General features: G+C 41.3%; 1 pseudogene; it reads left to right on the top strand.

Moving 5' to 3' along the window:
• The first annotated feature begins 236 nt into the window (after positions 1-236).
• The window catches only part of LOC122435742, a 28,913-nt pseudogene continuing 7,168 nt past the window's right edge, over positions 237-21,981 (top strand).

Below are 21,981 nucleotides of genomic sequence, written 5' to 3' on the forward strand. Positions count from 1 at the left end.
TGGTTATTTAGAAATGTGTTGCCTAATCTCCATGAGTTTGTGTTTCTTACAGTGTTTTTCTTGTAATTGCTATCTAGTCTCATAGCATTCTGGTCAGAGAAGAAGCTTGATACGATTTCAATTTTCTTAAATTTACTGAGGTTTGATTTGTGACCCAAGATGTGGTCTATCATGGAGGATGTTCCATGTGCACTTGAGAAAAAGGTGTATTTTTCTGCATTTTGATGGAATGCAGGATGCCATCTTCTTTGTGTGGCTATGACAATGTGGTCTGGGGCTTGCGCTCTCCTTCCTCAGCAGCCTTCCTTGATATTCTACAAACTTCCAGCTTCAGACCCACAGGCTCTCTTCTAGGGCAGCCTGTGAGGACGGTGGTGACAGATCTCTGCCTTCAAGCCACCCTATGGATGAATGGTATGCATGAGACCTTCTCTTCAGAACTCCTGAAAGCAGGAAGGTTTCAGGGTTCCCTCCCCTCCCCAAACCACAGGACCCACCTACCAGTTGACGTCCTTTAGGGAAAGTGGGGAGAGGGCCCAGACTGATTATTTTCTAGTCTCTTGAGGAAATGGACCAAGGGGGCTCTGACACACCCATCCTGATTCCATGTGGTAAACCTTCCCTCTAGTGAAAATGGCCAAGGCTGACATGAATATCTTTCCCTGGCTAAGGAATAGGTATGAGACAAGAGATCTTCTCAGGTGTAAGGTTTGGGCACTGGCGAGGGTCACCTAGGTGGAGGGTAGGATTATGTAAACTAATATTCTCTGGATTTATAGTAGAGGTGGGGAAGGGCAGAAAACTCACCATTACTACTGAATATTACATTAATTAGTCAGGGTAAATTGTATTAGTCCGTAGAAACTTTTTGAGGCTTTATTGCCTGGCATGTGATTTATTCTGGAATGTTCGATGAGTATTTATGTGCATTGTTCTATGTCAATTCAATAAATTTGTTAAAGTCATATTTTAAAATCTTCTCTCTCTAGCCAAGATTTTGTCACTCAGTGAGATGTTTTAAAATTTCCCACTGTGACTGTGGATTTGTCCATTATTTATTTCTGTCAGTTTTTGCTTTTTGTGTTGGCTTTAAGATGCACACAAATTTAGAATCTGCATTATTATCTTCTTAGTGCACCGAACTTGTTATCATAAAGAAATTTCCCTTTAAAGTGTACCTTTTACTGAAATGGTTATACCAGTTTTCCGAGGTTAATGTGGAAAAGGTGTACATTTTGCCATTTTTTATGTTCTAATTTTCTTGATGATTAAATTTTGCATGTGTTTCTTTCAGGAGTATTTGATGAAAGGTTTCTTGTCCAGTCTGGTAAAATGCCTTTCTATTTGGAGTATTTAGCCTGAATCTTTTAATATAAATGGATATAATTTGTTTTTGTATATAATATTATTGTATATTTATTTTTGCCTCTTCTAAGTTTCTTTCCCTTTCCTTTCCTTTTATATGGTTAATGTTTTGTAGGTATTAAATCGTTTGCTCACATGGCTATCTAGGTAAACATTCTTTTGCTATTCTTGTAGTGTTCACCCCTCAGATTACAATGGACGTTTTTGCATTTTCACAATCTAATACTAGTTAATTATCTTTTTAAAACTGCTCAGATAAAAAAAAAAAAGAAAAAAGAAAAACTGCTCAGACAGTTATGGGACCATGAGACACTTTGATTCCCTAAACTGTCTCCATATTTATTGTCACACATTATCATTGTCTACATATTTAAATCCCCAGAGGAAATTTCAATCATGTTCTATAGACAATACTCATTTAAATTTGCCTATATATTCACAATGTAATTTTTTAATAGTCTTTGTGTGCCTCTACTAGGGATGATATTTCTTCTGCCCCAGAAAGAGTCTATAGTATTTATCTTAGATTGATTGAAACCTTTAGTCCCAAATTTCCAAGTTTTGGCTACATGATTATGAAATGAATGTATATTCTTTTAAGAATATTTCTCCTCCACTATACTTTTTCTCTTATTAATATTCTTATACTGAGTTGATGTCTTGTTACTTTTGAAAAGTTCTCAACCAAGTTCTCTTCAAATAACTATTCTCCACTATTCCCTCTCCTCTCTGGGACTCACATTAGCCATGTGTTAGGTATATTCCTTGCATCACCTGTAATTCTCTATACTTTTCTTTTGTAATCTCCATATTGTATCTCTCCAGACTCCATTCTGGATCTTTTCATCAGACTTATCTTTAATTTCTCTAATTCTTCCTTCAGGGAGCTAGATCACTTTGACTCTTGAACTATCACACTGTGGTAGATTTAAGGGTATGTTTTATTGTCCTCCTAGAACAGAGCAGAGAAATGAGGCATGGGGGTGAAAAGCCACTTATCCCAGGTCACCTAGCCTGAACCAAGTAGAGCAGGGTCTAACATCACAGACTACACTCTAGATCCAGACCCTTTTCCCAGTGCCTGTTTTCTAATTGGCTGTGATTTCTCCCTACCTCTCATTTCCTGAAAAATGGAGCCACAGTGAGGTCTCTCAGCCTTTATTTTTAGCACTGTGATACATTTCTGTTCAGATTCTAAAGTCAATGATATTTCTTCAGTAGCCATGATATTTTCCGAGGACTTCTGGTACTGAGATCACTGATCTGTTGTTGTCAATTTTATAGCACACTGATAAAGTGAACCTTTTACAAAGAAGAGCATGAAGCTGGGGTATTTACCAAAGGCAATACAAATATTGGTCTAGATAGGTTACTTCCAGGCAGCAGCAAGATAGACATTCAGAAGCAGGTGATGCCCATATGGACAACCAAGCAAGATAGTAAGTGACCAGTCAGCTGGGGTGACATGTACCAATCAGTGAAAATCAAAACCTTACAGTTAAACATGTCATTCTTCTTTCCAACCGGGCATAATGAAAAATGATGGGATGAGCTTAGTGTTTGTGCACTCTTCATTGTAGCTCTGGAATAATTTGGGAATATGTAGAGAAGACTTTCCAAGCCTATATGGACCACTTTCTTCTCTCGACTTCCCCACAGTGCTCCATATGCCATTCTGCCCCATCCTCAGAGAAGTAGTTTTCGGAAACAAGACTAAATGCATATTAACATAGAGACAAAGCAAAAGCCTCCAGAGAGAAGAATGGAGAGAAACAGATAGGATAAGATCTTTGGGAGCTGGTTCAAGTTCATAGTGAGTGTACTGGCTAAATGGACCTAATGTGTAGAAGATGACATGAGAGAGTCATGTTGGATTTGTTTAGAGATGCTGGGAACTTTTCTGAGACATTAGATTTGGTAATCCCTCTTGTTATTACTAGGGGGTATCTTCTTAGTTCTTCTAAGGGTGAGTTCAGAAAAGCAATAGAAAGGAAACAGACTGCCTGTAAGGAGGAACATGGGCGAGCTTGTTTAAAAGCAAAGGAGGAAACTACTGCCAGGGAGATGGAGCACTTCACACCAGATCACGTGTTTGGCTCTAGATGGGTGTGGGAGGCGGTTGAGTCTCTGGGGTCCATGTCCGAGGAGCAGGCAGAGGTGTACCTGATGTGGAACTTTATTAAAGGAAGCACCTGTGAAACCTACTAACTTGATTTTTTCAGAGAAAGTAGTTGAATGAAAAAAAAAAGTTACCCAGAAAATCCATGTCTGGTGCCAAAGTTAATGATAAGAGATATTGTCCTACCTTCGAAAATGATTTAAAGCCTGATAAAAGGTCTTATTGAAAGACAGAGTCAGGTCTTACATTAACCTTTTATTCTATTGTATCAGTTTTGTTTCCCATTTGTTCTTTGGCTCCCAGATTTCCTTTGGTATAAAATATGATGAGAAGTGGCTGCTTAATTTGATTCAGAAACAATGCGGTGTGCCCTTCATTACAGTTGAAGTAAGAGAGGACGTGGAGGCAATGAGAGGAAATGGGGTAGGTGGCAGGCACAGAGGATTGGATCTAGTCTCATATTCTGTTTCTCTTGTCACTCTCCCTATAGTTTCACTATGAGAAAATGCAAGCCCAATTCTTTGTAGAGAATGCCAACATTGCCTGTGCATTGAAGAATGACATTGGCAAGATTTTCAGTGAGGATGAAAAGGGCAGGGGAGGGGCATGGTTTTGCTTGATCCTGTGTACATATTTCCTGATGCTTACCCAGCCCCTCTTGTGTTCTCTGTAGATATCTATCTCTGTTGAGCCCTGTGACACATCCCAATCTGTGCAGAGGGCACTTAAGTCTGAAAAGGTGGAGCAGATAAAGGGAATGTAGACTCAACACAAGCTGTACACTCATACTCAGACACTCCTCTTCCCCCCCCGCCCCACCCTCAGACTCAAAGCCACTGATCCCCGTCCCTAACTCTGCACTGACCATGAACAAATGATACGATGCCTGCCATTAATCTCTTGATATCCAGAGACTCCACTTTGGCCCTGGTGTGGCTACAGCAGTAATTGTAGGGCAGGTGACGGTAGAGGGTCTGTCTGGGTAGGGCACTCAGAGATAAAATCATGGGGAGGAGTTTGTGCTGAAAGTGCACCAGCTGGGACCCTCTCAGCCTCTGTCTCCCTCGTTCTGGCTTTCTGGAGTCTTGATGACCTGTAATATTGGAATGACATGGAACTATAGAAATGGCATGGCTGCTCACTGCACATCCATCCAGGGATCATGCCCAACTTGAGGACCTAGGCCCAGTGTTGGACCTGATGGTGAGGGTGGTCAGATAGATCAGGTAGAAAAAGCAGATTGGTTTCAGTTACTCCCTTTCGGATCCTTACTCTCTTTACTCATCATAGCTTTTCTCCTTGGATCTGAGCAACGAGAAGCACTACCTGGTGCATGGCCTATCCACCATTATGGAGAATGCTTCCACCACCAAGAATGTGAACCTCTCCAACACTGAGGTGAGGTGGGGCACCCAGATAGATCCTCCTTTGAAAGGAACGTGGGAGGGCTCATGGGGTGGTGACAGAGGAGCAGAAGTGGGTTTGTAGGGAAAGGAAGGGTGTGGGTGCAGAGCCATCTGGTCCATGTGAGTGTTCCCCATAATTCCAGGTGAAGGCTGCAGGGGAGATGGACGAGGGTCAGCAGCTGGAACCAGAAGGGATGTGTGCAGACAAAAACAATGTGTGCACCACTTTCCCTGATATGTCAACCACCCTAAGGTCTTCTGCCTTGTGTCTACACCCCTATGTCTCTCTCACCTCTCCACTTCTCTGTCCACTCCCTGTCTTCATCCCCCTCCACCTCCCTCCCTACCTCCTGAGCCCCACCTCATTCACCTCTCTGCCACAGCATACTGGGCCATCCCTGAGGTATGTCCTGACTTGAAAGAATGCAGAACCCCCAGTGAGGTAGCAAAGCACTGGGCTATCCCCCCAATCCCCCCCATATCATCTTCTCTTCACAGCCTTCACTGGGCCCTGGAGGAAGGAAGAAGGGAGGGAGTGGAAGAAAGGCCAGCAGACTGGATTTTAAGTGCTGGCCCTTGTCGTACTGAAGAAGGGAGTCAGAACAGTCTGGCTGGGAGCTACCCAGGGGAAAGGAGATGAAGGAGGGCATGGTAGGAAGGAATGGAAGGAACAGTCTCCCTCTGGGTCAATCCATGGATTTGTGACCTGGATGAGGTGACCTTTGGGTGCTGGAATGCTAGGATACTTTGCTCTGTGGAGGGCACACAGGGCTGTGATTGCTGTAAGTGACTTGCTCCCATAAGGAGGATCACCTCCACAGATTCACTGACCTTTCTCTTTTGTCTTGATTTTGACAGCACCATCCTTAGAATTGTTTCCAAGGTTACTAAGCTTGGTAAGTGCATTCCTTGATCACAGTCTCCTCTAAATAGCATTGACAGTGCCTACAAACTACTCTGAAACCCATTAGGACCTATTCAAGTTCCATTTTTGAACCTGACCCTTGAATGTCCTGGGGGAGGGGAGTGTACCATTCTCTGTGGGAATCTGAGTCTCTGGATCTTTTTCAGCCATGTTCACCACAGGCTTTGGGGACACCATGGAGATGATTGAAGATATAGCCCAGCCGCTGGCATTTTGAGGACCCTGTCGCCCCTGACCTCAGACCCCCACACCATCCTGGGCCCATCCTTTTGCCTGATCATCCAAAACCATAACCTGGAATACACTGCTGACTTCCTCTTCCCTCCCCCAGGGTGGCCAGGAGACACCCTCAGTGTCTAAGTGTGCTGTTGAAGCCCCCAAGTTCTTAACAACATGCAAGGTGAGCACAAAGGATCCAGCAGGGTTCTAGGTAGTACATGAGGGAATGTCAGCCTTGGTCCTGAGGACTGTTTTGATTCCAGGGAAACTTCTTTGGATCTGAAGAGTTGAAGAGTCTAATCCTGCAATTCCTGCAGCAGTAACTACTCCTGAGAATCTGAGCAAGGGGAGGGCTAGGACAAGGGAGGCCACCCAAGCTCTATACCAGAGAGATAGACTGTTTTCACTGCTCCCTCCTCAGGTATTACTTGATCCATGACTATGGGGACCGTCTCCTGGGTGCTTAGCATGAGGAGGTCTGCTTTTCCCTGCCCATTCCATTCCAACCAGAGGACACAGCCCTGTGAGTATCACAGCCCAGACTTCTCCTACAAGTCTTGTGGTTCCCCAGAAGACACAGGCTAGCTCCTGCTGACACCTATGCTGGCCAGACCACCACCCACTGTTCCTCTGTGTCTCCTTAAAGCAGCATGTGTGCATACTTCTTGGACAAAAGAAATATGAAGAATCTCAAGGACCCAGTGGGAAGACTGGGTGGAAAAGGGTGGTGAGGGAAGCAATCACAGTGTCCATGGCATGGCAGGCCTGATTTTCACTTTCTTGTCCTCTCCCACAGACCTGCATGTCCAGCTGCTTAAACACACAAAACATGACTTTATGCATGCCCTCTGTGCATTGCCCAAAACTCAGCATGACTTCAGCTTCTTTGTGGTGGACATGTGTTTCCAGGTGGTGAAAATCTTCTCCTCCCTTTTGGGGCGGGGCAGGAAGCCACATGTAGGGATGATGTTTAGGGGGTGCTGAGTAACTGGGCTCTTCTCTCTCAGGAAATGATGCTCTGCTTCTCTGTCAACGGGGTGTTCAAGGAAGGTGAGTATGTGGAGACCCCTCCCCACATATGCCCACTGCTCCCTCTCCTCGTCATGGCTCCCCCCAACAGAACCCTCCCAATTTCCCTCTGGTACACTCCTCTCCACTCGCCTTTCCTCTCTTTCCCTCCCCTCCAACTCTCTGTCTTCTCAGAGACAACCCAGGTCTGAACTGTGTCCATACTTGCCCTGTTCATTCTAGGCACTGGTGACATAGGCTGTCTAGTTTGGTGGCTCCCATCCCAGATCCTTACATTGAGAACTTGGGCCATTATAGTTTCCTCATTTGCAAAATGAAGTCATAATATCTACCTCTTGGGCAGGTGTGAAAAATGCATTCCATGAACTTGTGAAGCTGTTGTCATAGGGACATGTCATGCAGGAGACTTCCTGTAGGAGAGAAGTCTGTAACTCAGAAAAAGACACTCATCTGGCCATAGTGCTACCCTGATCTTGAATGTGAGAAAAAAAATTTTTCTGTTGTTCACAAGCACCTCCATGATTTGTATGTTGTTATAGCAGCCCAGATAGACTAAGATACATAGACACATGTACACATTAAGAATATGATAAAGGTAGAAGGGGTCATTTTACACTGGAGGAAGAAAGTTTCTTCAAAAAGTTTTGATGCATTATTCAGTAACCCTCTGGAAAAAAAATAAAAACTTGAAGAATTTCTTTTATTATACCCCATTTTTCACATACAAGTTCACTACCTGAAATGTGGTTTATCTGTCTTTGATTGGCAATGCTCACTTATGCATCAAAATTCAATTCAAGAACTACCCTCTCCCTTCCCCTTCTCTCTCTTGCTGAGCAACTCATCATAAAGCAATTTGGTGATATCAATCAAGACCGGCATCCATGACAGGGGAACATAGAGCCATAGTGGGCCAGATGAGATGCTAGAGATAAACTAGGGGTGAAGAAGCTGTCCATGCAGTCAGAGTAGCCTAATATGTGGAGTCAGAACTCAAATAGGGTGAAATGATAAGATCCACAAGAGCAGGGAAAGGAGGTGTGTAGTATGAGATGTTAGAATTTGAGCAGGGAAAACAGGATATCCATGCTAGGATGTGTCATGGGCAGTCAGTGCTAAAGTGGGATTAAGAGGCCTTCACAGAGCAGAGCAGCCTGCCACAAGAGTCTGTTTAGTCCAGAGGATTTAAATAGGAGGCTGGCCAGGCATGCAGAGTAAAAGCCTAAGTCCAGAGAAGAGGAAATCCACAAGGAGGAGGCAGATTTGTGCAGAAAGTCAGAGGCCAAGCAAGGTGAGGAGGGCATCCATGGATGGAGATAGGCCAGCTCTGTGTGGGCAGTTAGAGGCTGAGTGAAACAAGGACAGTATCTGCACACTGGGGTGTCCCAGTGCAGAGTATCAAATCCCAAGCAGGATAAGTGGAGTATGTTTACAAAAGGGTTGTCTGGAGTTTGTGTCAGAGTCTGAATATGTTGAGAAAGGCATTCACATGGGTTGTGGACAATCCAGCACTTTGTGATATCAGAACCTGAGTTATATAGGGAGGATACACACATACACAGGCATGCACACGCACATGTACATTTCCCAGACTCTGTTCAGTGCAAGGAAATGGTAAGTAATGAGTACATATAAGGCTCAATATTGGATTCTAAATAGTATTTTCCAGTAAAAATAATTGGGACTTCCTGGAGAAATTGTTAATTCCATGGCTAGGTCAGGGAAGGTACAATATAAGCCTGGAATATCTTGTACCAAAAGCATCAAATTGTGCAAAAAAATGATGGGGAACTATCAAAAGGACATCCCGGCTTAAGGTTCCCACTGTCCAAGGCTGGAACAATATGAACATCAAAATAAATAATGATAATGACAGATCATGAATACTTTAGTAAAATAAGAGACTATTAATTAATAGGTAGCTAAATTAATAAATCTAAGTTTGGTGAGAATTAAAATATTTATGTACTTTAAAATACAAAGTAATGTTTTAATTATACAATGGGAAGAGTAACTTGACAGTGGAGAAGCTTGACAGTAACATCTTTAATCAAGTGATCCAAGTGAACATCATTAATATTGGGACACAATGAAATCATGAACCACCTGATAGAATAAGATGATATGAACATAGCATCATTTCCGTCATTTTCCTGTCAAAGATGATATTCATCATTAACAAATATTGGATAGAGCAAAATTGAGGAGAATTCTTCAAAATAACTGACCTCTAGTTTTTTCATCTGAGTAATACTGCCTCATTGAATGAACTGGGAAATGTTCCTTTCCACTTCTATGGGTACATTTAGAATGCATATGTGGAGAACTGGCATGAATGTTCATTTAAATATTTGGTAGAATTTAGCAGTGTGGCTATCTGGGTCTTGGTATGGTAGGGGGACTTTTATGAGGTAGGTTGAGCAAGAAGTTTAAAAATTACTAGTTCTACCTCTTTCCTATTCAGACTTTCATTTTCTTCTTGAGTCAATTTCAGTCATTTGTGTATTTCTAGATATTTGTCCATTTCATCTAAATTTTCTAATTAGTGCCATGTTATTCCTTTACAATTATATTTATTTCTCTAAAGTTGGTAGCAATTTGTCCTTTTTTACTTCTAATTTTAGTAATTTGGGTCTTCTTTCTCCCTTGATCAATATCACTAAAGTTGTGTCAATTTATTGACTTTCCAAAAAACCAAATTTTCATTTTTTTAGTATATATGTGTTTTTTTCTATTCTCTATTTCCTTTATTTTGCTGTACTATTTATTGTTTACTATGCTGCCTATGGAGTTTAGTTTGCTACATCCCCTCACATCAGTTCAGTTCAGTCGCTCAGTCGTGTCCGACTCTTTGCGGCCCCATGAATCGCAGCACGCCAGGCCTCCCTGTCCATCACCAACTCCCGGAGTTTACGCAAACTCATGTCCATCAAGTCGGTGATGCCATCCAGCCATCTCATCCTCTGTCGTCCCCTTCTCCTCCTGTCCCCAATCCCTCCCAGTATCAGGGTCTTTTCCAATGAGTCTTCTCTTCGCATGAGGTGGCCAAAGTCCTGGAGTTTCAGCTTCAGCATCAGCCCTTCCAATGAACACCCAGGACTGATCTCCTTTAGGATGGACTGGTTGGATCTCCTTGCAGTCCAAGGGACTCTCAAGAGTCTTCTCCAACACCACAGTTCAAAAGTATCAATTCTTCGGTGCTCAGCTTTCTTCATAGTCCAACTCTCACATCCATACCTGACCACTGGAAAAACCATAGCCTTGACCAGATGGACCTTTGTTGGCAAAGTAATGTCTCTGCTTTTTAATATGCTATCTAGGTTGGTCATAACTTTCCTTCCAAGGAGTAAGCGTCTTTTAATTTCATGACTGCAATCACCATCTGCAGTGATTTTGGAGTCCCCCAAAAATAAAGTCTGACACTGTTTCCACTGTCTCCCCATCTATTTCCCATGAAGTGATGGGACCAGATGCCATGATCTTAGTTTTCTGAATGTTGAGCTTTAAGCCAACTTTTTCACTCTCCTCTTTCACTTTCATCAAGAGGCTTTTTAGTTCCTCTTCACTTTCTGCCATAAGGGTGGTGTCGTCTGCATATCTGAGGTTATTGATATTTCTCCCAGCAATCTTGATTCCAGCTTGTGCTCCTTCCAGCCCAGCATTTCTCATGATGCATATAAGTTAAATAAGCAGGGTGACAATATACAGCCTTGACATACTCCTTTTCCTATTTGGAACCAGTCTGTTGTTCCATGTCCAGTTCTAACTGTTGCTTCCTGACCTGCATATAAGTTTCTCAAGAGGCAGGTCAGGTGGTCTGGTATGCTGATCTCTTTCAGAATTTTCCACAGTTTATTGTGAACCACACAGTCAAAGGCTTTGGTATAGTCAATAAAGCAGGAATAGATGTTTTCCTGGAACTCTGTTGCTTTTTCCCCTCACATAGGTGTAGTGTATTTTTGCTTTCATTATTCTCAAAGTAAATTTAACCCTTGAACAACAGTATGAACTGTGCAGGTTCACTTATACAAAAAATTTTTTTTCAATAGTAAATACTACAACACTACATCATCTGCAGCTGGTTGAACCTGTAGAGGTGAAATCCCGGGTGTGGAAGAACCACGTAGTGGGCCGCCTATAAGTTATACATGGATTTTCAACTGCAGAAAAGGTTGGTGCCCTAAGCCCCACATTGTTCAAGGATCAACTGTATTTTCTGCTTTCTCTTCTGATTCTTTCTTGACCCTTTGATTATTTAGGGGTATGTTGCTTGACTTCCACATATTTGTCTGTTTCTCAAAGTGTTTTGTTTTCTAATTTCATTATATTCAGGGGACATACTCGATGTGGTTTAAACTCTTCAATATTTATTTAGGTTTGTCTTACACCCTGGCATATAGGTTATCCTGAAGAATGTTCCCTGCACTCTTAAGAATGCTTATCCTGTACTGGATAAATTGCTCTATAAACATCTGTTAGGTCTAGCTGATTTACATTATTAATCAATTTTCTATTCGTTGCTGATCCTCTACCTAGTCTTTCTATCCCTCTTTGAAATTGTTATTAGTAAAGTCTAGAAAATTATTGTTGAATTGTCTACTTCTTCAATTCTATCGTTTTCTTTTTTCCTCCATGCATTTTTCGATTGTCTTGTTAGGTGTGTTGTGTCTTCCTAATAGAGTCCCCTGATTATCATTATAAAATGTTCTTCTTTACCCCTAGTAACAGTTTTTAATAAAAATCATTTTTGGTTGACATGAGTACAGTATATCCAATTTGTTCTTTGGTTGATGTTTACATGATACATATATTTCAGTTATTTCACTTAAAATCTATACCTTTGACTCTAAATTATGTCTCCTATAGATAGCATATAGTTGGATCTATGTTTTTTATCTAGTCTCAAAATGTTTGCTTTTTGATTAGATTGTTCAGTTTATCTATATTTTGTATCATTATTAACATGATCAAATATAGGACTGCCATTTTATTTTTTGTTTTATCTAAAATTCATATTTTTTGTCCTTTTTATGTTTTTTGCCTTCATTAGTAAATTAATGTTTTCAGTGAAGCTTGGTTTACTTTAATGATATAGTTTACATTTTATTTTCTTAGTGACTGCACTAGGACTTTCCATATCCATATTAACATATTAGCTCGACTTCAGATTTATACTCACATGACAGTGAGAATAATCATCAATATCCTGGAAAACAATTAACTAAACTGGAGGGAAGGAGTGAATTTAATTCAGATGACTATCGACTATAGTTTACAAGAATCCCATAGAGGAAATGGAGTAGCCCTCATAATCAACAAAAGATTCCTAATATGTACTACTTGGGTGCAACTTCCAAAATGGCAGAATGACTTCCGTTCTTTTCCAAGGCATGCCATTCAACATCACAGTAATTCAAGTCTATGCTCCTACCACAGATGACAAAGAAGGTGAAGCTGATCAGTCATATGAAGACCTAGAAGACCTCTAACACCAAAAACAGATGTTCTATTCATCAGTGGGGATGGGTATGCCAAAACAGGAAGTCAAGAGATATCCAGAATAATAGACAAGTTTGCCCTGGAGAACAAAATGAAGCAGGGCAAAGGCTAACTGAATTCTGCCAAGACAATGCACTCATTATAGCAAATACCCTTTCTGAACAACACAAGAGACAAGTTTACACATGGACATCAAATGGTCAATAAAAAAATCAAATTAATTACATTCTTGGTAGCCAAAAATGGAAAAGCTGTGTGCAGTCAGAAAAAAACAAGACCTAGAGCTGACTGTGTCTCTGCTCATCAGTTTTTCATAACAAAATTTAGGCTTAAACTAAAGAAAGTGGGGAAAACCACTAGGATAGCCAGGTGTGACTGAAATTCAATCCCCTATGAATATGCAATGGAGGTGACAAATAGATTCAAGGGATTAGATCTAGTAAACAATGTGCCTGAAGAACTATGGACGGAGCTCTATAATACTGTACAGGGGGCAGTGAACAAAGCCATCCCAAAGAAAATGAAAAGCAAGAAGGCAAAGTGATTATTTAAGGAGGCTTTATAACGGCTGAAGAAAGAAGAGAAGCAAAAACCAAGGGAGAAAGGGAAAGGTGCATCCAACTAAAGGCAGCATTCTGAAGAAGAGCACCCAGAGACAAGAAGGCCTTCATCAATGAACAGTGCATAAAACTAGAAGAAAACAACAGAAGGAGAAATCTTAGAGATCTCTTCTTGAAAACTGGAAATATCAAAGGAGCATTTCGGCCATAGATGTGCACAATAAAGGACAGCAATGGTAGAGACCTAGTAGATGTTGAAGGAATCAAGAAGAGTTGGAAAGCATACGAGGAAGAACTATACAAAAAAGATCGTAATGAACCTGATTATTATGATGGTTTGGTCAGTCACCCAGAGCCAGACATTCTGTAGTGTGAAGTCAAGAGGACCTTAGGAAGCACTATTGTTAATAAAGCTAGAGGATGTGATGGAATTCCAGTGGAACTATGCAAAGCCCCAAAGAATTATGCCTTCATGGTACTGCATTCAATGAGTCAGCAAAGCTGGAAGACCCAGCAGTGTCCACTGGACTGCAAAAGGTCAATCCTCATCCCAATCCCCAAGAAGTGTAGTACTGAACAATGTGCTGACTATCTGACAATTAAGAAACTTGAATAATGAGCAAATAGTTTCTCAAAACCATGAGAAGAAAACACATAACAAAGTGAAGATTCTGAAATATATAAAATACATATATGCTTGTAAGTAAAACTTCAGGGTAAATGTACAACTGTAACTGCAACTGGTACTAGTACAGATTTGGTTAACATCTATATGTCTAGTAAGTATATAAGAAAATCAAAGCAAATGATATTAGGCAATTTGTGTGACATCTCCTTACTTCTACTTTTGATCTGTGTGATCTTAGGCAAGCTGCTTGACATTTCTGTGCTTCCGCTTATGAGCTGTGTAATCTTAGGCAAGTTGCCTGACTTCTCTGTGCTTCCACTTATGAGCTGTGTGATCTTAGGTAAGTTTCCTGATGTCTCTCTGCTTCCATATCTGAGTTATGTGACCCTATGCAAGTTGCCTAAGCTCTCTGTGTTTCCCCTTCTGAGCTTTCTCATCTTAGGTAAGTTGCCTGATCTTTCTGTGCTTCCACATATGAGCTGTGTGATCTTAGAGAAGTTTGATAACCTCTCTGTGCTTCCACTTCTGTGCTCTATGACCTTAGGCAAGTTGACTGACATCTCCTTGCTTCCCCTTCTGAGCTCTGTGATCTTAGGCAAGTTACCTCACCTCTCTGTGCTTCCATATCTGTGCTGTATTCAGTTCACTTCAGTCTCTCAGTCTTGTCTGACTGTTTGAGACCCCATGGACTGCAGCAGGCCAGGCTTCCCTGTCCATCACCAACTCCCAGAGCTTGCTCAAACTCACATACATCGAATCAGTGATGCTGTCCAGCCTACTCATCCTCTGTCATTCCCTTGTCCCCCTGCCTTCAATCTTTCCCAGCATCTGGGTCTTTTCCATTTAGTTACTTCTTCGCATCAGGTGGCCAAAGTAAGGGAGCTTCAGCTTTAGTATCACTCCTTCCAATGAACATTCAGGATTGATTTCCTTTAGGATGGACAAGTTTGATCTTCTTGCAGCCCAAGGGACTCTCAAGAGTCTTCTCAAAAAAAAAAAAAAAGTCTTCTCTAACACCACAGTTCAAAAGCATCAATTCTTTGGCATTTAGTTTTCTTTTCAGTCCAGCCGTCACATCCATACATGATTATTGGAGGAATCCTAGCTTTGACTAAATGGCCTTTGTTGGCAATGTCTGCTTTTTCATACACTGTCTAGGTTTTTCATAACTTTTCTTTCAAGTAGCAAGCATCTTTTAATTTTCTGGCTGCACTCACCATCTGCAGTAATTTTGGAGCCCAAGAAAATAAAGTCTGCCACTGTTTCCCCATCTATTTGCCATGAAGTGATGGGGCCAGATGCCATGATCTTTGTTTTTTATTTATTTATTTATTTATTTTTCATTTATTTTTATTAGTTGGACGCTAATTACTTTACAATATTGTAGTGGTTTTTGCCATACATTGACATGAATCAGCCATGGATTTACATGTGTTCCCCATTCATGATCTTTGTTTTTTAAATGAGATTTAAGCCAGCATTTTCATTCTCCTCATTCACGTTCATCAAAAGGGCCTTTAGTTCCTCTTCCCTTGCTGCATAAGAGTGGTGTCACCTGCATATCTGAGGTTACTGATATTTCTCCCAGGAATCTCGATTCCACCTTGTGCTTCATCCAGCCCGGCTTTTCGGACTATGTACTCTGCATGTAAGTTAAATGAGCATGGTGACCATATACAGCCTTGTCGTACTCTTTTCCCAATTTGGAACCAGTCTGTAGTTCTATGTCCGGTTCTAACTGCTGCTTCTTGACAATCATACAGATTTCTTATGAGGCAGGTAAGGTGGTCTGGTACTCCTATCTCTTTAACAACGTTCCACAGTTTGTGGTTATCAACACAGTTGAAGGCTTTGATGTAGTCATTAAAGCAGAAGTAGATGTTTTTCTGGAACTGTCTTGCTTTTTCTATGATCCAATGGATGTTGTCAATTTGATCTCTGGTTCCTCCGCCTTTGCCAAATCCAGCTTGGACATCTGGAAGTTCTCAGTTCACATACTGATGAAGCCTAACTTGGATAATTATGAGTATTCCTTTGCTAATGTGGGATATGAAGGCCATTGTGCGGTAACTTAAACATTCTTTGGTATTGCCTTTCTTTGGGATTGCAGTGAAAACTGACCTTTTCCAGTTCTGTGGCCACTGCTGAGTTTTCCAAATTTGCTGGCACATTGAGTGCAGCACTTTAACAACATCTTTCAGTATTTGAAATATCTCAACTGGAATCCCATCACCTCCGCTAGCTTTGTTCATAGTTATGCTTCCTCAGTCCCACATGACATTGCATTCCAGAATGTCTGGCTCTAGGTGAGTGATCACACCATCGTGGTTATCTGGGTCATTAAGATCTTTTCTGTATAGTTCTTCTGTGTATTCTTGCCACCTCTTCTTAATATCTTCTGCTTATGTTAGGTTCATACATTATGTGTCCTTTATGGTGCCTATCTTTGCATGAAATGTTCCCTTGGTGTCTCTAAATTTCTTGAAAAGATCTCTAGTCTTTCCCATTCTACTGTTTTCCTCTATTTCTTTGCCTTGAGCACTGAAGAAGCCTTCTTATCTCTCCTTGCTATTCTTTGGATCTCTCCATTCAGATGGGTATTTTTTCCTTTTCTCCTTTGCCTTTCACTTCTATTCTTTTCTCACTTATTGTGAGGCCTCCTCAGACAACCATTTTGCCTTTCTGCATTTCTTTCTCTTGGGGATGGTCTTGATTACATTCTCCTGTGCAATGTCACAAACCTCTGTCCATAGCTCTTCAGGCACTGTCTATCAGAATTAATCCCTTGAATCTACCTATCACTTCCATTGTAAAATCGTAAGGGATTTGATGTAGGTCATACCTGAATTGTCTAATGGTTTCCCTACTTTCTTCAGTTTAAGTCTGAATTTGGCAACTAGGAGTTCATGATCTTAGCCAGAGTCAGCTCCCAGTCTTCTTTTTGCTGACTGTATAGAGCTTCTCCATCTTCAGCTGCCAGGAACCTAATCAATCTGATTTTGGTATTGACCATCTGGTGATGTTCACGTGTACTGTCATTTATGGTCTTCTTGGAAGAGGTTGTTTGCGAAGACCAGTGCATTCTCTTGGCAAAACTCTGTTAGCCTTTGCCCTGCTTTTCATTTTTAACTCCAAGGCAAAACTTGCTTGTTATGGCAGGTGTCTCTTGACTTCCTGCTTTTGCATTCCAGTCCCCTATGATGAAAAGGACATCTTTTTTGGTGTTAGTTCTAGAAGGTCTTGTGGGTCATCATAGAACCATTCAACTTCAGCTTCTTCAACATTAGTGGTTGGGGAATAGACTTGGATTACTGTGATACTGAATGGTTTCCCTTGGAAATGAACAGAGATTATTTTGTCATTTTTTAGATTGCACCCATCCCATTGGAGGTAAGTAGCCTCATCTGTCTGTGCTTCCATATCTGAGCTATGTGATCTTAGGCAATTTGCCTGAGATGTCCTTACTTCCACCTCTGAGATGTGTATTTCAGGAAAGTTGCCTGACCTCTCTATGCTTCCACTTCTGAGCTGGGTTGTCTTAAGAAAGTTTTCTAACTTCTCTGTGCTTCCATATCTAACCTGTGGGACATTAGCAAGTTGTTTAACCTCTCGGCGCTTCCACTAAGTTGTTTGATCTTACACAAGATCTTCCACTTATGAACTCTACGATTTTGGGCAAGTTCCCTAAGCTATTTGTGCTTCCATCTCTGAGCTTTGTGATCTGAGGCAAGTTGCCTGACTTCTCAATGCTTCCACATCTGAGCTGGATGATCTTAGGCAAATTTCCTGATTTCTCTGTGTTTCCACTTGTGAGCTGTGTGATTTTAGGCAAGTTGCCTGACCTCTCTGTGCTTCCACTTATAGGCTGTGTGATCTGAGGTAAGTTTCCTGACCTCTCTTTGCTTCCATAACTGAGCTATGTGACACTATGCAAGTTGCCTTACCTTTCTGTGATTCTCCTTTTGAACTGTGTGACCTTATTCAAGTTGCCTGAACTCTCTGTGCTTCCACTACTGAGCTGTGTTGTTCTAGGCAACCTCCTAAGTTTCCTAAAGTCTTGTGCTTCCATATGTAGGCTGTGTGACATTAACAACTTTCCTAACCTCTACATGCTGCTTTTTAGCTGTTTGATCTTTAGCAAGTTTCTAACCTCTCTGTCGTTCCACTTCTGAGGTGTATGATCTTAGGCAAGTTCCCTGACATCTCTTTGCTTCCACTTCTGAACTGTGTGTTCTTAGGCAAGTTGCCTGCATTCTTTATACTTCCACTTCTGAGCCGTGTGATCTTAGGCAAGTTGTGTGAATTCTCTGTGCTTCCAATTTGGGGCTGTGTGATCTAAGGCAAATTGCCTGAACTCTCTATGCTTCCACTTCAGAGCTTTTTTATCTTAGGCAAGTTTCTTGGCCTCTCTGTGCTTCCCCTCCTGAGCTGTGTCATCTTGGGCATGATCACTGACATCTCCTTGCATGCACTTATGAATTGTTTGTCCGTAGCAATGTTGGCTGTACTCTCTGTGCTTCCAGTTCTGAACTTTGTGATCTTAGGTAAGTTACTTGGCTTCTCTGTGCTTCCCCTTCTGTGCTGTGTCATATTAGGAATGTTGGCTGACCTCTGTGCTTCAACATCTGAGCTGTTTGATCTTAAGGAAGTTGCCTAAACTCTTCTTTGCTTTAACTTTTGAGGTGTGTGACCTTAGGATGGTTTCATAACCTCTATTTGCTTCCGCTGAGCTGCATTACCCTAGACAAGTTGCCTAACCTCTCTGTGCCTCCCCTTCAGAGCCTTGTGATCTACATCAATTTGCCTGACTGCTCTGTGCTTCTATTTCTGAGCTGTTTGATCTTAGGGAAGTTGCCTGACTCTCTGTTTCCACTTATGAGCTATGTGATCTTAGTCAAGTTGCCTAAACTCTCTATGCTTCCACTTCTCAGCTTTCTGATATAAGGCAAGTGGCCTGCATCTCTGTGCTTCCACATATAAGCTGTGTGATCTTAGGATAGTTACCTGACCTCTCTGCTTACACATCTGAGCTCTATGATCTTAGGCAAGTTGCCTGACCTCTCTGTGCTTCCATATGTCAGCTCTGTGATCTTACCTCGTTGCCGACCCTCTCTGTGCTTCCCTGTTTTAGCCTTGTGATCTTGGGTTTGCTAACCTCTCTGTACTCCTAGTTCTGAGCTGTTTGTTCTTAGAGAAGTTGCCTGAAATCTCTGTGCTTCCAGCTTTAAGCTATGTTATCTTAGGACAGTAGCCTAACCTCTCTGTGCTTCCATATCTGAATTTTTTAATCTTAGGCTAGTTGCCTGATCTCTCTGTGTTTCACTATCTGAGCTCTTTGATCGTAGCTGTTTCCTGACTTCCCTGTGCTTCAACACTGAGCTCTGTGATCTTAGCTGTGTTTCCTGACTTCCCTGTGCTTCACCTTCTAATCAGTTGGATCTTAGTCCATAATCTGACCTTTCAGTGCTTCCATTTATGAGCTTTGATCATAGGCAAGTTGCCTGAATTCTCTGTGGTTTTACTTCTGAGCTGTGTGATCTTTTAATTTGCTTGCTGCAGTGACCATCTCCAGACACTTTGGAGACCAAAAAAGTAATGTTGGTCACTCTTTCCACTGTTTCTCCATCTATTTACCATGAAGTGATGGGACCAGATGCCATGATCTTCGTTTTTTTGAATGTTGAGTTTTAAGCAAGTTTTTTCACTCTCCTTTTTCACTTTCATCAAGAGGTTCTTTAGTTCCTCTTCACTTGCTGACATATGGATGGTGTCATCTGCATCTCTGAGGTTAAGGATATTTCTCCCAGCAATCTTGATTCCACCTTGTGCTTAATCCAGCCCAGTGTTTCCCACGATATACTCAGCATGTAAGTTAAATGAGGGTGACTGTATACAGCCTTGTCGTACTCCTTTCCCAGTTCCGAACCTTACTGCTGTTCCATGTCTGGTTCCAACTGTTGCTTCTTGACCCTCATACAGATTTCTCAGGAGGCAGGTAAGGTGGTCTTGTATTCCCATCTCTTTAAGAATGTTCCTCAGTTTGTTGTGATCCACACAGTCAAAGGGCTTTGGTAGTCGATAAAGCAGAAGTAGATGTTTTCCTGGAACTGTGTTGCTTTTTCTATGCTCCAATGATGTTTGCAATTTGATCTCTGGTTCCTCTGCCTTTCCTAAATCCAGCTTGAACATCTGGAAGTTCTTGGTTTATGTACTGTTGAAGCTTAGCTTGGAGAATTTGGAGCACTCCTTTACTACTGTGTGAGATGAGTGCCATTGTGCGGTAGTTTGAACATTCTTTGGCGTTGCCTTTCTTTGGCATTTAATGAAAACTGACCTTTTCCAGTCATGTGGCCACTGATGAGTTTTCCAAATTTGCTGGCATATTGAGTACAGCACTTTCACAGCATCATCTTTTTGAATTTGAAATAGCCCAACTGGAATCCCATCACCTCCACTAGCTTCATTCATAGTGATACTTCCTCAGGTCCACATGACTTCACATTCCATGGTGTCTGGCTCTAAGTGAGTGGTCACACGGTGGTGGTGTTCTGGGTCATTATGATTTTTTAAAAAATATATCTTCTGTGTATTCTTGCTGCCTCTTCTTAATATCTTCTGATTCTGTTAGGTCCATACCATTTCTGTCCTTTATTGTGCCCTTATCTTTTATTTATTTTCCTTAGGTTTGAGAGATTAAAGATTTCATGGGAAGAGAGTCACACTATATGAAAAAAAAAAAAGCTGAAGTAGTAGTGGCTTGACATTGAGATGCCATTTGCACTGGTGGCAGGAAGACTTTCAGTGCTCTAATGAGTAAGTCCACCAGTCTTGCAGGCTCACTTTGTACTAGGCTAACCCATGGTAACGACTTAAAGTAAGTTGTGCTTTGGCTGGAACCCAGCTATAATGAATTGCTTTTTAGCACTACACTTAAGAGACCTTCTTTCTCAAATGTATACATGTCTATAACTGTTGCTATTTTTATTCACCAACACTAAATGAGGCTTAAGCCTGTGTCAGGCTTCCTATGAAAAAAGGGAAATATTCACAGTTCTGATGCCTCACTTTCAAGAAAGCATTTCCCATTGACCATCCAACACATATACATTACTTAAGCTCATTTCAGAGTCTAAACACAAAAATTTCAAAGGTGCAGTCAATACATTTCCTTAAAAGTAGTTAGTACTAGATCACAGACCTGTATGATAGTGAAGCTATATAGCTAAAATTGTGTACCATATTTTCTCATCATTTGCCAGACCAAAGCTAAAGTCAGGGTTTGATTTCCATCTTTCAGGTCTTGCCCTCCAATGCCAACCAGGGAGAATTTGACAGGATGCTTCCTTGATTCAACAGCGTAGTTGCAGTTTTCTAGCTGCAAACACACAAAAGCAAATGTTTAAAGATTTTCACTTGTTTAAAGAATTAATCTCAAAATATACAAGCAACTCCTGCAGCTCAATTCCAGAAAAATAAATGACCCAATCAAAAACTGGGCCAAAGAACTAAACAGACATTTCTCCAAAGAAGACATACAGATGGGTAACAAACACATGGAAAGATTCTCAACATCACTCATTATTAGAGAAATGCAAATCAAAACCACAATGAGGTACCATTACACACCAGTCAGGATGGCTGCGATCCAAAAGTCTACAAGCACTAAATGCTGGAGAGGGTGTGGAGAAAAGGGAACCCTTTTAACACTGTTGGTGGGAATGCAAACTAGTACAGCCGCTATGGAGAACAGTGTGGAGATTTCTTAAAAAATTGGAAATAGAACTGCCATATGACCCAGTGATCCCACTGCTGGGCATACACACCGAGGAAAGCAGATCTGAAAGAGACACATGGACCCCAATGTTCATCGCAGCACTGTTTATAATAGCCAGGACATGGAAGCAACTTAGATGCCTATCAGCAGACAAATGGATAAGAAAGCTGTGGTACATATACACAATGGAATATTACTCAGCCATTAAAAAGAATACATTTGAATCAGTTCTAATGAGGTGGATGAAACTGCAGCCATTATATAGAGTGAAGTAAGCCAGAAAGAAAAACACCAATACAGTATACTAATGCATATATATGGAATTTAGAAAGATGGTAACTATAACCCCATATGCAAGACAGAAAAAGAGACACAGATGTATAGGACAGTCTTTTGGACTCTGTGGGAGAAGGAGAGAGTGGGATGATCTGAGAGAATAGCATTGAAACATGTATAT

This window comes from Cervus canadensis, chromosome X (genome assembly GCF_019320065.1).
Source record: "Cervus canadensis isolate Bull #8, Minnesota chromosome X, ASM1932006v1, whole genome shotgun sequence".
Lineage (NCBI taxonomy): Eukaryota > Metazoa > Chordata > Mammalia > Artiodactyla > Cervidae > Cervus > Cervus canadensis.